Consider the following 14,981-nt stretch of genomic DNA (forward strand, 5'->3'; position numbering starts at 1 on the left):
AGTGGTAGGTGTTAGGGGTTGAACTGGGTTCCCCTCCTAATTTATATCTTGAAGTCCTAAACCCCAATACCTTAGAATTTGACATGATTTGGAGACAGGGTATTTACAGAAGTAAAGTTATAATGAGGTCATTAGGGTGGGCTCTAATCCAATGTAACTGGTGTCCTTATGAAAGGGGGAAAGTTGAACACAGAAAAATGCATAGAGGAAAGACAACATAAAGAGAGTAAAAAGAAGATAGTCACCTAGAAGCCAAGAGAGAGGCCAAGGACATATCCAAGACTTAGCCCCAGAAAGAACGGACCCTGTCCATACCTCTACCTTGCATGGCAGTCTCCAGAACTATGAGCCAATAAATTTCTGTTCTTTAAGCTACTCAGCCTCTGGTACTTAATTATGGCAGCCCTAGCAAACGAATATAGGGAGGCTTTGGACAAAAAAGCTAGTGAGTGCTCAGTGAAGAAATAATATGAATAAAGGCAGGACTGGGCTTGCATTTGGGAGAGACAACTGCAGTCACAGCAGGAGACCGGGAAGGAGAGGGTTCAGTGGTCACCAGGGTGTGGGGAGCAGCGTCACCAGGAAGGAGAGGGTTCAGTGGTCACCAGGGTGTGGGGAGCAGCGTCACCAGGAAGGAGAGGGTTCAGTGGTCACCAGGGTGTGGGGAGCAGCGTCACCAGGAAGGAAAGGTTTCAGTGGTCACCACCGTGTGGGGAGCAGCGTCACAAGGTACTCTGTACCCTTGTGGCCACAGTCAATCTGCAGTGCGCTGTTTTCTGCTTGCTTATGGAGACTCATACAATTATTAGAGGCTGGAAACAACTTCAGAGATGATTCCTTTCAATTATACAACATTATATCAGTTTTCAGGCAGTCTCTATTCAAATCCTTCAAATCAAAATCTGCTCCCTTACCTAGTTGTCAGTTGACAGCTAAGGAAGCAAACTTTGTAACTGCCTATCAGTTATTACAATTCCAAAAGTCATTTCCCAATATCAGATAGTAAGTTTTCTAGCAACTGAGATGACAGCCTTTACTCCTTTTGTTCTTTCATTTTTTTAGTTTTGGCTAACAGTCAATGAGCACTTACTATGTAAAATTTCCTAAGATGCAAAAGAGTGATTTATGAGCTATAAAAAAATCCCAGACAAGGTACAGTGACAACACAATGGAGAGAAAAATTATTGGGTGTCTGCTGTTTAAGGGAATGCCTAGGGGTTTCTTTTCACATGACCTAACTTTATCTGTTTATCAACTCCCTCACCCTGTGGATTGCTAGACATTATTTCACAGATGAGAGAGAAACTGTGTCATTTCAAGCAAGAGATGGTAGGTTATTGAGCTGAGATTTGAACCCAGAAAAGCCTGTCTTCCAAACTATGCCTTAGCTATGGGACCATACTTCCTCTGGCTGAGAATATTTGTTAACAGTTGATTTTTATCAGAGGCAATACGCATGTAACAAGAGAACTATAACTCTAAATCTAAATGAAGACCCCCGACACCTGACACCTCATCATATTTACCATGAGTTGTCATCATGTTTGCTTAATGTTTACATTAACAAATAACTGAATCTAGCTTACATTTTAATTAGGCTGGTATTACAAGCTGAATTGCACCCCATAAAAACTTTTGTGTTGAAGCTCTAATTCCCAGTACCCCCAAACATGACCTATTTAAAGACAGGATCTTTACAAAGATATTTAGGTTAAAATGAGGTCAGAAAGGTAGCCCTAATCTAATGACTGTTGTCCTTCTAAGAGGAGGAAATTTGGACTCAGATATGTACACAGGGGAGACAATGTGAAAAGACAGGGAGAAGGTGGTCATCTGCAAGCCTGAATCAAAGACCCTTCCTTCAGAGCCCCCAGGAGGAAGCCATTCTACAACACTTTGACTTCAGACTTCTAGCATCCAGAACCATGAAAAAGATAATTTCTATTCTTTAAGCCACCTGAACTGCAGTACTGTGTTATGGCAGCCTGAGCAAACTAATATGTGATATATTAAAACTAATTCTCTTTCAATAAAATGGCATATGATAAGATTTGCCCACTACTCAGCCAATAATATCCAGTTTTACAGCTGTTTCAGGGGCATTATCGTCCATTGCAAGACAACAATGCAACTTCACACAGCTTACACACCTCCCTGGCCAGGGCACAGAATTCTAAAAGAAGGAAGAAGAGGACTAATTATTAAACAGAGTTGGACTATAAACAAAGCTGAGTGCCGAAGAATTGATGCTTTTGAACTGTGGTGTTGGAGAAGACTCTTGAGAGTCCCTTGACTGCAAGGAGATCCAACCAGTCCATCCTAAAGGAGATCAGTCCTGGGTGTTCATTGGAAGGACTGATGCTGAAGCTGAAACTCCAATACTTTGGCCACCTCATGCGAAGAGCTGACTCACTGGAAAAGACCCTGATGCTGGGAGGGATTGGGGGCAGGAGGAGAAGGGGACGACAGAGAATGACATGGTTGGATGGCATCACTGCCTCAATGGACATGAGTTTGAGTAAACTCCTAGAGTTGGTGATCGACAGGGAGGCCTGGCGTGCTGCAGTGCATGGGGTCGTAGAGTCAGACACGGCTGAGCAACTGAACTGAACTGAACCGAACTGACAGCTACTCCTTTGGAAAAGAAGAAATGATATGTTAAACATGTTGCATAGATTTAGAAGAGAACACTGATTTTAAATCAATGGAAGGCCTCAATTTTTCCTTTTCTGAACACAGTCTTTGGCAGGCAGTCAATAGAAAAATCAATAGCGATAAGTAAAGCTGGTTTGTATTTAGAATTTTGTTGGAAGCTGGGGGAAGGAAACCTAAGGAACTCAAGTTCAATGCCAAAGCAGCTGATTTTGCCACTGGCAGAAATCACAGCAGGGATCATAGCTAAAGAGTGAGGTGGTAGACCAGCAGCCCAACATACCAACCTGCTAGGTTGTTTTCTGGAGGAAGTCCCTTGGGTAAACCACAGTCTCCCAAAGCTTCTTGTCACATTTCTCTTCACTGGTTGTAATCATGATAATGCTAACACCTTGTTTTATGATTTTACTGGGTATTGGAGTAGATTTACTTCATGACAGATCATCTTTCAATTGGCTGGGGCTATAATCACCAGAACTGACCTTGCCTTCAAATCTAACAATCCATAGATCTCGTTTGGCTTCTTCAAACATGACAAGTAGGGAGAATTCTACTGTGATACACAGGATTTTGGCATTTTCAAATGCTTTTTAAAATTGCAAAGTAAACATTCAGAAACATGAAAATGATTTGGGCTTATATTCTAAATATAGGCTAACTACACTGAGGTATATAAACACACTAATTGTAATTGTAAATTACCACGTTGTACAGGAAAACAGACATATGGCAGGTGTCTTCACTCACTGAGCTACACTACAGTTCTTTAACATTAATGGGCATCTGATTAAAAAAAAATCTAATTTTTTAGCAATGCCTTTCTAACTGATATGTTCCAATAATCCATCATTTAGAGAACTGCCTTCCTTTTCTTTTACAGAAACTACAAAACTGAGTAAGAATGAAAAGGCCAAATTTATTATTCTAAAATATTGCTTTATAATGAGAAAGAAAGACTAGAAGAATGCATATTTTTAGGAATCCTAGATTTTCTGGAGTCTTCATTTAGAAATACTCCCTGGGTTTTTGAATTGCACAATACATACAGCAAATTAAAAAAAAAAATCACCAGTAATATCTATTATATTTCCCTGTATGTATGTATTAACATACCTTTTTCTGTAAAAAATAAAAGAATGACATCATAGAGTTTAACAAACTGTTCTGCCTCATTTAATAATCTTTTCTGAACTGTTTGTCAATTTTCACCATGTATGGTGTTCCTTTTTTACTTAACTCATTGCTGAACATTAAGTTGTTTCTAATTTTTGTTGTTAAAATAAAAAAAAATGCTGTGATGGTCATCTTTATCACTACATTTTTATACATATCTCTAATGGTCACGTATGGATGTGAGAGTTGGACTGTGAAGAAAGCCGAGGGCCAAAAAATTGATGCTTTTGAACCATGGTGTTGGAGAAGACTCTTGAGAGTCCCTTGGACTGCAAGGAGATCCAACCAGTCCATCCTAAAGGAGATCAGTCCTGGGTGTTCAGTGCAAGGACTGACGCTGAAGCTGAAACTTCAATACTTTGGCCACCTCATGCGAAGAGCTGACTCATTGGAAAAGACCCTGATGCTGGGAGGGATTGGGGGCAGGAGGAGAAGGGGATGACAGAGGATGAGATGGCTGGATGGCATCACCGACTAGATGGACATGAGTTTGCGTAAACTCCGGGAGTTGGTGATGGACAGGGAGGCCTGGCATGTTGCGATTCATGGGGTTGCAAAGAGTCAGACATGACTGAGAGACTGAACTGAACAATATTTTCTTAAAAACAGTCTTAACAGTTGAAATGATAGACCAAAGGGAAAGCACATTTTAAACATTTCCCATACGAATTACTCAATAGTCTTTTATGAAGGTTGTACCAACTTACACAACCACAGATGGACTTGCTAAATACTTGTTTCTGTTACTTTGTTCATCATGACCACAACACTGTGTTCAAATTATTGTAGTTTCATAACATCTGGTAAGAAAAGGTCCTAACTCCTTACCTTCAAAAATTCCTTTTTTTTTTCCTTTTTTCAGTTTAGAATCACTTTGTCAAGTAATATTCCCACGTTCCACTAGGATTTTATTGGAATGAAATTGCAGTTTTTATTGTACAAACATTTTTCTACATAGATAAAACAATTTTGTACCTAAAAGGACTTCATAAATGAATTCTGCCAAGGAAGCTAGTACTTTTAATAAGAAAGACTATTTCTAGAAGAAAATCATAAATAAAAGCAGTTATTCTAAAAAATAAATCCTTAGGACACAGTTTTAGTATAATGAACAATGATGCATAGTTCATACATTTTTAAAATATGAAATTACAGAAAACGATTAGATGCTACTTTAAGAGCAGGATAATGTTTTGGACTAAGGATCACCTCACATTTCAAGTTTTCTTAGACAAGAGGTAGGAAAACCTCTAGGGAAGGGAGAAATTGATTTTTATGATAGGAATCTAATTAAAGTGCCAAAGATTGATAAAAGCATAAAAACAATACTCAATACATTATTTGGAATGGATTTGAAAGACTTACATGAGAAGTGATTCAGAGTATTTTTCTTACTGTACTGAGCTAGAGACACCCAGAAAATACAGACTCGAAGAAAAGCAGGAATTACCTATTAGTTTTCAAGGGAAAACCCTTAAAAATAAGATGGCCAATGGGAAGGTGTTTCTTAAATTCTAAAATTGTAGATCTACACAGTCATGGTACCCGCTGAAAATGTGCTGAAGGCTACCATCACCATTTGAAGAAAACGCACATATGTACAGAGGTGATTTAAGATGTACCACTGAAAAAGCCACAGGGAGTGCGGGATCAACTACCACAAATCTCCTCTAAAATGCATTTCTGAGCTCAAAAGAAAGTAAGGGGAATTCCCAGGGAATAAACCAAACGTAGCTGAAAAGTGAATTAGAGAAAAAAAAAAGAACACATATCTTTCAAGAAAGCGGGGAGAACAAGCTAACTTCTGTGTTTCATCATGGGCTCCGGGCAGGCGCTATGCACTCTTTGCTACCACATCCTCAAACCTTCCCCTGGAGGCAACGATTATCCTGGACTGTTTACTCAAAGTTCTGCTTGGTTTTGCTAGAAATGATTCACTGACATAGTCTTCTGTGACGTGAGCTTTTCGCTTAATGTTATATTCATAAGAATATGCTTACTGATAACCACTAGGAATAAGAGACACAATTACTTTTCAATTAGTAAAAAAAGAGAGAAACAGAATCCAAACCCACCTGTGTGCTGTAACGTACCTTAAAGCTGAGGCCGGGAAACACACAAAGCAGCGATAAGCTTCAACCTCACCTTTCTCAATTCTCCTAAACGGCTCCCAGCCCCCTCCCTTATGTATTCTTATGTGCTGTTTTTTCCAGACAATTGATGGAGCACTTCATGCTAATCGCCTTGAAAGGAACCCCAGAGACCGTGTCCCCAGGCTGGCCCTGACCAGGAATAGGGCCCCTCAGCTGGAAAGACTGGGGAGGCGCAGGATGGTGGCTGGGGCGGAGAGGAGGGTTCCTCCCGTGGGAAATGGGGCAGAGCGGTATGAACGTGCAAAGTAGGGTACCCCATAGTTGGGGGGAGCCAAAATGGAGTCCTGAGGTCAGGGCAAAGCACACTGGCCTCCCTGGGAACGGAGGCCCGGCAGTGGGGAGAAATCGGGGCTTGGCTGACTGCCCATCTCGCTCCAGTTACAGAACCAAATTCCGACCCAGTCCTTCTACGGGCGGAGCTGTCCAGTGACGATCTGCCGGAGTGCGGGCTTTGGCCACTGTAGGCAGTGTTTCTCCAGGCTGTTTCCAATGCGCCTGTCTGCATTTCGACCCTGCTGCAGGATCAGCAGCAGACTGCAGAATTTTGCAGAAGCTCAGAAGGCTCTCAGTGTCCACTTTGCTCCAGCCACATTTTCAGCAGTGGCCACAGCTTCTGTTGGTGAGGCTCAGCGGCTGGGCCTCCAAGCGGCACACGGTCCTCTGGCTCAGCACTTTTCCGAACACAGCCCCCGTGGCGAACCCCATGTGCGCCTGCGGGTACCCCAGGGTTTTCCTCTTCCGCCTCAGCCCCTTGGCCAGCTGCCCCATCTCTTTCTCTGTGGCCAGAAGTCTTCTGGCAGCGCCGGGGTCTGGATGCACTGCCAGGGACCATGTAGAGCCTGGGGAGGGCGCCTGTGCCCCTGGGAGGGCTTAGGAACCAGGCCCCTACCTCGCCAGCTCCGACCTGGGGCCCACAAGGTACCATCCCGCCCAGGAATTCATATGGCGGGGGTGCTGGAGGAAGCCCCCATCCATTAGGACCTGGGCACATCCCCGGCCTGACCCCCGGTAGGACCATCACCTGGTGGGGTCCGCCTGGGTGCTTAACCAGACTGGGGTGTCAATGTGCCCCCTGCACTGGTCCCCCCAAGCCCATCCCCACCACTGGCCGCCATGGGAAAGTTTGAGGGCCTGTGTCTCTGGCCATGGATGTAAGGCCACTTCAGAGCAGGGAGTCTGGTAGGAACTAATGGCTCTGGAGGCTTCTGAACAAGCCACCAGACTCGCTCTGGAGCCTTGTCCTTAATGGGCTGAGATGGGCAGTGCGGGTGGGAGAAGCAGAGGCCAAGGTGTGTGTGGGAGATGGCAGGAAACCTGCTAGATCTTAAGGATAATTCCTTGGTCCCCAGGGTTAAGGGAGGAGGTCCCCTATTCTGAACTTTGCTTCCAACTTGCTCCAAAGTGCAAGTCTCCCTCCTGGGCTTTGCAGCTCCAAGCTGTGAGTTTCCACATACACAGAGACATATGTGTTTCATCTTCCTCCCCTCTGGAGACAGGTCTCTGGGCTGGTCCCACCTGTGGTTCTGTGACACTCTTCACGATACCTTGCTCACCAATATCAGGTTCCCCTCTCCCATTAGGGACCCAAGGATCTTAGAATATCTGTCCCTCCACCACGGTCCCAGCTCCGAGACCCTGGTTGGAGAAAGCTTAAGGAGGGAGGTGGAAGAGATCAGATCTCAGCTTCCAAGGAGGAGCTCTGGGAAAGGAGAGAGAAGAGTGATCTCGGCTGGACAGTTGCAGCCTTGGACCTGTTCTCTCTCCAACTCAACCACAAGGTGGTTCTACCCTAACCCACATCTACAGATACCGCTCTTGATGAAGTCATCTGTGACCTTCCAACCGTCCAATCTGATGGCCTTTTAAAAGTCTTCATCTTATTAAATTTCTCTACAGTATGTGACAATGCTGACTACTCTTCTGGCACCTCTGTTTTAAATTTCCATGAAACACTAGTAACAACCAAATCTATATTCTGGCTCTAATTTAATTTCCAGGCTGCAATTCCCACTGGCTTCCCAGGTGGCGCTAGTGGCCTGCCTGCCAAGGCAGGGGAGCCAAGAGACTGTGGGTTTGATCTCGGGTTGGGAAGATCCCTCCGAGGAGAGCAAGGCAACACACTCCAGTGTTCTTGCCTGGAGAATCCCCATGGACAGAGGAGCCTGGTGAACGGCAGGGTTGCAAAGAGTCAGACACGACTGAACTGACTTAGCGCGTGCGCGCACACACACACACGCACACACACACACTCTCCATTGCCCTCAATCAAATCCTTTACATGCGCTTAGTCAGACACGACTGAACTTAGCGCGCGTGCGCGCACGCACGCACACACACACGCACACACACACACACACACGGGCGCGCTTGCTTCTAAGCCTGCCTCTCCTCCAGGCTCCCTGAGCTGGTGGATGGTACTGCCACCCACCCAGTCACACAGACTGGAACCCAGGAACTGTTCTCACACATACACACGCGCGCGCCACACACACGTGCACACGCACACACACGCACACACACGCGTGCGCACACACAGACATGCACGTCTAAGCCTGCCTCTCCTCCAGGCTCCCTGAGCTGGTGGATGGTACCGCCACTCACCGAGTCACACAGACTGGAACCCAGGAATTGTTCTCGACCTTTCTCATCCTCTGAAGGGCATGAGAGGGCCTCCTAAAACGGCTGAACTCTACCATCTCCTCTCTAGCTTCCTATTAACTGTTTTAATTTAGGTCACATAATTCCTCACTTGCAGCATCACAATAATCTTACAGTTGGCTTCTTCTGCATCTCCTTTCAAGGTAATCTTTCATACCTGTGCTAAGTTCCCCCAAATCCAACTAAACGAAAAAAATCTAATCATGTCATTTTTTCCCTCTTTTTTGCCCCCCCAAAATCTAGCCCCTTTTTTCCTAATCAACGTGGTGGGAATTCAGATTCCTGAGTATGAAACACAGTGTCTTCCCTCTCTTCCTTTCCCAGTCTCGTCCACCACACTCCCCCAAGCTCTCTGCATCCCATCTTATTCCATCCAAGCTCAGTGAAAACACTTCACTTTGTGACAGAGAGGGCATGCTTTTCGTGGCTATCACGCTTTTCTTCACGCCTCCCCTTCTCTTAGAAACAGCTTCCTGCCTGCCGTTCTCATTTCCTTCTATCGTTCACGATTCTGCTCAAATGCCATCTCACCAGAGAAGACTTCCTGGACCAGCGTTGGTAAAACGGCACGCCTTTCACTCTCTGCTCCCTTCACTAACCCACTTTTCTTTTAATACCAGCAAGCATTGCTACCTGATACATACTTCCTTATCCTTCTGTATACGGTTTGCCTCTCCGCTGCCAAGAGAGCAGGAGCTTTGCCTGGCTCACTGCTGCGTCTACAGGGCCCACAGCTGTGCTTGGCTCAGTAAACGCTTCCTGAATAAATGAAGCATGCTCTGTTTCCAGTCCATCTTTAAGTCACAGTTTAGAGGACACTTTACAGTGAGGATTTCCCCCAGGCAGAGTTAGTTACTGCTTTTGTGGTCCCCTCCAGGTACTCGATATATGTTCTTTACTACGACATTTATCAGTAATTATGTATTTTCATGTTTCTGACTTTCCGACTAGGAACTTAAGGGCATACATGTAGGTGTTATAAAGCCTGGAACATAACAGAACCCCAGGTGATACACTGCTCAATAAACATTTGCTGAATGAGTGAAGGAATCCTCACTTCTACAATTCTGAGAGGGACGCACATCTCGTTTCAGTTTCACGAGGAGACCCTTGGCCCTGCCGGCTGCCTCTCCATCCTCTCTCCTGTACTAGAACAAGGCCCTTGTGTAGACGGGATATTAGTACTGTGAGGCTAAACTGAAGTCAGCACTACAGAAAATGAGGTTGTAGATACGGCCTTGAAGCCATGGGAGAGGGAAACAGAATCAAGAAATCAACTGCCATCTCTACAGGCTATGTATTTGGTTATTTGTTTAATGCCTGCATCTCTGGTGCAATCCTGGCTAGAATGTATGCTGGTGAAGCGTAAGGTCCTTGTCTGTCTGGCTTATTTACAGATTCTCAGAACTTGGAATTGTACCTGGCACAAAGTGGGCAGTCAAGAGATACGTTTAATGTTAAATAAATGAATCTCAGCAGCATTCACGATGACAAGACTTCCTTAGTTACCTTAACTCATGTTTCAAGATGATAGTTCATGGAAAACAGTTTGCAGCATACAAAATTTCACTGATACCTATTCTTTCCAAGTATACGTACATGCTGGTTTTTTTTTTTTTTTTTCAAAATTACAAAGCAACAAGTGTCTGCTAAACACAATGAAAGGCGGAACACAAAGAGAATAAAAGAGAACAATTATATAAATTAAGACTCACATAGTGAAACTAGCCCATTTGCGAGAAAGAAAACCACAGGGAAATAGTTCATAATTTGTTTAAAATCAATAGTTGAATAAAAATGTTTTTAGTGAATTGGAAAAAATGAGTCCAATCTAATTTGAGGAAAGCTTCATTATACTAACTGAGTTAAAACATAGTAGCTACAAACATTTACTAAATTAAAAAGTAAGGCAATATGAACCTGATGGGTTTTTAAGTTCACTTGGGTACGCTCAAGGCTTTCTCTTACTTGGTCTTCATCTGCCATCGTGCCTGTCTCCTTGTTTATGCATATGTGCTGCTACAATTAAAAACTCATATTCTTAAAAGAAGTCTTGATGTCTCCTTAAGAGTATATTTAATGGGCTGCAGAAAGGGGGTGATCAGGGGTAAAAAGCAGGAGCGTATTTGGATGGAACAAAAATAGAGATCGGGGAAGGCAGATGATGGGAATGCCCAAGACAGCCAGCCACTGTTTGGTCTGGGGTGCTTGAGAGGCTAATCCATCACCTTCAACAAACACCGAGACCTCTGAGTAAGAGATTAGATTACAATGTAAGAATCAGGCTAGTCTTATCCATGGGGAATTATAAAGCCAGGATAAGAAACACATGGTCCCAGGCCCCATGTATTTATAATCTAAATGGAGGAGAAGAGAAACCATCAGGAGAGCAGGATAGTTAAAGACTTGCCCAAAGAGAAGTTAACACTTTTCTATTGTTAGGATCTTTGGAATGAAGAGAAATTTAAGTTTTAAGCGAAATACACAAAGCGTCAGGATTTGTGTCTTTAAGTTCCTCTTATCATGTTCCTGCTCAGTCACGTCTCTTTGTGATTCTTTGGACTGTAGCCCTCCAGGCTCTTCTGTCCATAGCATTTTCCAGGCAAGAATACTGGAGTGGGTTGCCCTTTCCTCCTCCAGGGGATCTTCCTGACCCAGGGATTGAACCCGCATCTCCTGGGTCTCCTGCATCGGCAAGCGGGTTCTTTACCTACTGAGCAACTGGGGAAGCCCCTTCTTAAATAGCTTCTGTTCTAAGAGGACCAAAGCCAACTGCCAAGGTTATTAATGGTAAGCAGCAAAAAAACAGTGGAGACAAAGTACATCCTTGTAGATCTCAGTTCACATTTCATCTCTTTGAAAACTTTGTCCACAACACATTCAGGACCACAGTGAGCTCAGGGCTCTCTCCTCTTTGAACTTGGTACCTTTCCACTCAGATACACCAGCTGCTTTAAAAAGTCAGCTGGGGTTTCCTGTCTTAGCTCCCACCCAGGAAATATGGAACCTCCCAAAGGACATTTATTTTGTACTTATGTGCCAAATATATGTGCCAATACATGAGCGATCCACAGCACCCCAGGGATGGTTAAGTGCCTCAAAGCACCTGGCTATGAGGGAGGTCTAGATTTGATCTGCGTCATCCTGTTGAGCAGCTGTCTTATGAACAAGGAAGGTGATCCTTGCTTCAGCATCTCTCCAAATGCATCAGCCCCAGAGCTGCTCATGCTACAGATGGAGGACAGGCCTTTGCTCAAGAATATGTGAGGAGTTTCACTGCTCTAGCAGAGACTCCAAAACAAACTTCTTGAATGTAATTACATCAGCAGAGCACATCAGAAGATCTAAGAATAACGTACAGGTCAGACAGAGAGGGCCAGGCAGACTAGACGGTGCCAGTTTTATAGTTTCTCCCATTCTGCAGGTATTCTGATAACTGTGCATTGACCAGGCGTCAGTGTATGAAGGGACTGTCAGCCGAAGGGCAGGTTTAGGTCCCCAAAAATGACATTAGTCAAGGAGTGAGTGTGCATGTGCTAAGTCGCTTCAGTCATGTCCGACTCTTTGTGACCCCGTGGACCATAGCCCGCCAGGCTCCTCCGTCCATGGGATTCTCCAGGCAAGAATACTGGAGTGGGTTGCCATGCCCTCCTCCAGGGGATCTTCCCAACCCAGGGATTGAAGCTGCATCTCTTGACCACTAGCGCCACCTGGAAAGCCCATTAGTTAAAGAGACAAAAGGCAAAGGCAGGAGACAATATCCAGAGACGCTCTCTGGAAGTCCCTCTCTGGACGTAGGAAGAAAAGTCAGAAACCCAGGAGAACTGACAGCCATCCAGTAAGGAAAGACGCCTGCCACCCTACAGAGAGAGTTACCACCACACATCACAATACAGCTCACTGAAACAGCCTCAGATTACACTGAAGCGACTAACCCGTCAATTCTCTATGTGGATGTTCAAGTAGAAAACTGTGTAAGACAAAGTGAGACATGGGAGATAACTGAGGCAGTTAAGAAAAACAGATGCGTGAAGGTAAGGTACCCGCAGAAAGAGCACAAAGCTATAACAACATGGAGAAAGTTAATCACATCAACGTAGTCACTGGGAAGAATCATTTATTCTCTATGAGATAAATTTATTTACTTCATTTATTTACTCTATGAGATAAATTCACAAAATGGATAACGGCAGCACTGTTTTGCAAAGGAGATAAGAGAGGACAGGAACAAGGTGAAAGGGCAGCCACTTGTGGGTAACAAGATTCTAGAGAAAAACTAGAATGCAGTGGGTTGCCAATGCAGATTTTCCTCGATTTTCTTAATTTCTGATGAAGGTGAAGGACTTGTTGTTGTTTTACTTCATTTTGTTGCTTTTCTTTTTGTTATTGTAAGAAGTAAGTGTGGTGATATAACTGCGGCCTAGAAGTAACAGTTCATGACACAAATATGATACAACCACACAGTCAGAGACTACAAGGAGATTTAGAGCATGGGGAGAAAAAAAGTTCCAGTTTATTCTGTAGATCTGTGACACTCCTGAGCTCTGGACTTCCTGTGCTCTAAAAGAGTATTAAGGATAAAACCCTGTAGCCTTCACCTGAAGTCTTGAAGAATTTAAAATATCTGTAGGAGGCAGGAAGAGCAGCTGAGCTGAAGGGCATTATGCTGTGAGTCAGGTATACTCAAAGACAGTCACAAGCAGGTAAAGTTTGCAGGTTCCTGCTGTGCCTGGAAGGATTTAAACAAACTTTTCAGCTGAGTATGCCACTGTTACAGAAGAAAGGCTTTAAGGATGGTCTCACATTGATGATTCTAGTCAGGGTGCAGTCACCGTCTTCTGCACTCAGATTTATACTCTGCTTACACTGTTAAGTAAGAGATACACAACTGGTTTAGGGCTTTCCCAGTGACCCAGGGGTAAAGAATCTGCCTGCGATGCAGGAGACGCAGGAGACGTGGGTTCTGTCCCTGAGTCGGGAAGATCCCTCGGAGAAGGGCATGGCAACTCACTCCAGCATTCTTGTTGGGAAAATCCCACAGACAGAGGAGCCTAGTGGGCTATGGTTCATGGGGTTGCAAAGGGTCGAACACGACTGAAGCAACTGAGCATGCACATAACTTGTTTAGAGAAAAAATGTTCTGTTACACTGCACAGCAAAACACACCGAACAGAAATGATGGCTTATGAACAATGAAACCAGTAATTCAGGTTGTGACATATGCTCAGAGAAGTGAGTAAGAGGTAGAAGGGAATTTATTTACAGGACTCAACTCTTTTAGGTGCTGTGAAAATTTCTTGTTTGTTAAGGAGATTCCAAATTGACTGACTTTGGTGCTTATTACCATCGTAAGCTCAGGGCCTCTCTGTCAATGTCCCTGAAATCTCCCTAAGAAACCAAACAGAGTGGTAGAATTTCTCATAATAGTGTAAATTCAAGAAAGACTTTTGTCTTTCATGATTGACACAAACGCAGATGAAGCACAAAGAAGAAACCAATGAATTTATGGACGCTTCTCATAAGGATATGTTCTAGGGCAGGCTTACCTCGTAGCTCAATTGGTAAAGAGTCTGCCTGCAATGCAGGAGGCCGGGTTCGAAAGGCTGGGTGGGGAAGATCCCCTGGAGAAGGACAATGGCAACCCACTCCAGTCTTCTTGCCTGGAGGATCCCATGGACAGAGGAGCCTGGCGGGCTACAGTCCATGGGGTCGCAAGGAGTCGGACACGACTGAGCGACTAAGCACACGGCACAGACAAGGCAGCCGTGGTCTGAAAGGAGGACAGTGTGTTAAAGAACCGACAGGCTTTCAGGAGAATTACAGAATACAGTGCCTAGCAGGGAGGAGAGGAAAGGGAAAGGTCAGCGTGACATGGAAATAGATTAGAAGAGTGAAGAAATAGGGAGGATGCCGAAGAGTCGGAAAATGGAGGCATTTAAAGACTGTAGTTGTGTATAGGATGTGCTGGGAAATTTTGAGAGTCATGGTGAAACATGACCAGAGTCAGGACTTAGATAATCTAGGAAACAGAAGGATGGGAACAGAAGAGAAATGACAGAAAGCTTTAATTCTCAAATACTGGAGAGAAAAGAACAACTTTTCTAAAACTACTGTACTTAATTGTTGGATAAAATCATTTCTAATAACAATAGGAAGTTCTTGCTTTTGCACAGTACTGTGGAACTACACAGAGGACCAGAGAAGCTGAAAGCAGGCAAAGTGATCATAATAATCAATGAAAACAAAAAAACTGTGGTTGCTCCATAATCTTTGAATTTTTTTTTGTCATAACACTAAAATTCCTCTGAAACCAGGCAAAGTGATAATCAATGGAAAAAAAACCCT

At 44.1% G+C, this 14,981-nt stretch overlaps 1 protein-coding gene across 7 annotated transcripts in view; it reads right to left on the reverse strand.

Moving 5' to 3' along the window:
* Positions 1-14,981, reverse strand: part of ARB2A (ARB2 cotranscriptional regulator A) — a 396,180-nt gene that overhangs the window by 104,403 nt on the left and 276,796 nt on the right. The gene's annotated exons all lie outside the window — the stretch shown is intronic.

The sequence above is a fragment of the Odocoileus virginianus genome, chromosome 3 (assembly GCF_023699985.2).
Source record: "Odocoileus virginianus isolate 20LAN1187 ecotype Illinois chromosome 3, Ovbor_1.2, whole genome shotgun sequence".
Taxonomy (NCBI): domain Eukaryota; kingdom Metazoa; phylum Chordata; class Mammalia; order Artiodactyla; family Cervidae; genus Odocoileus; species Odocoileus virginianus.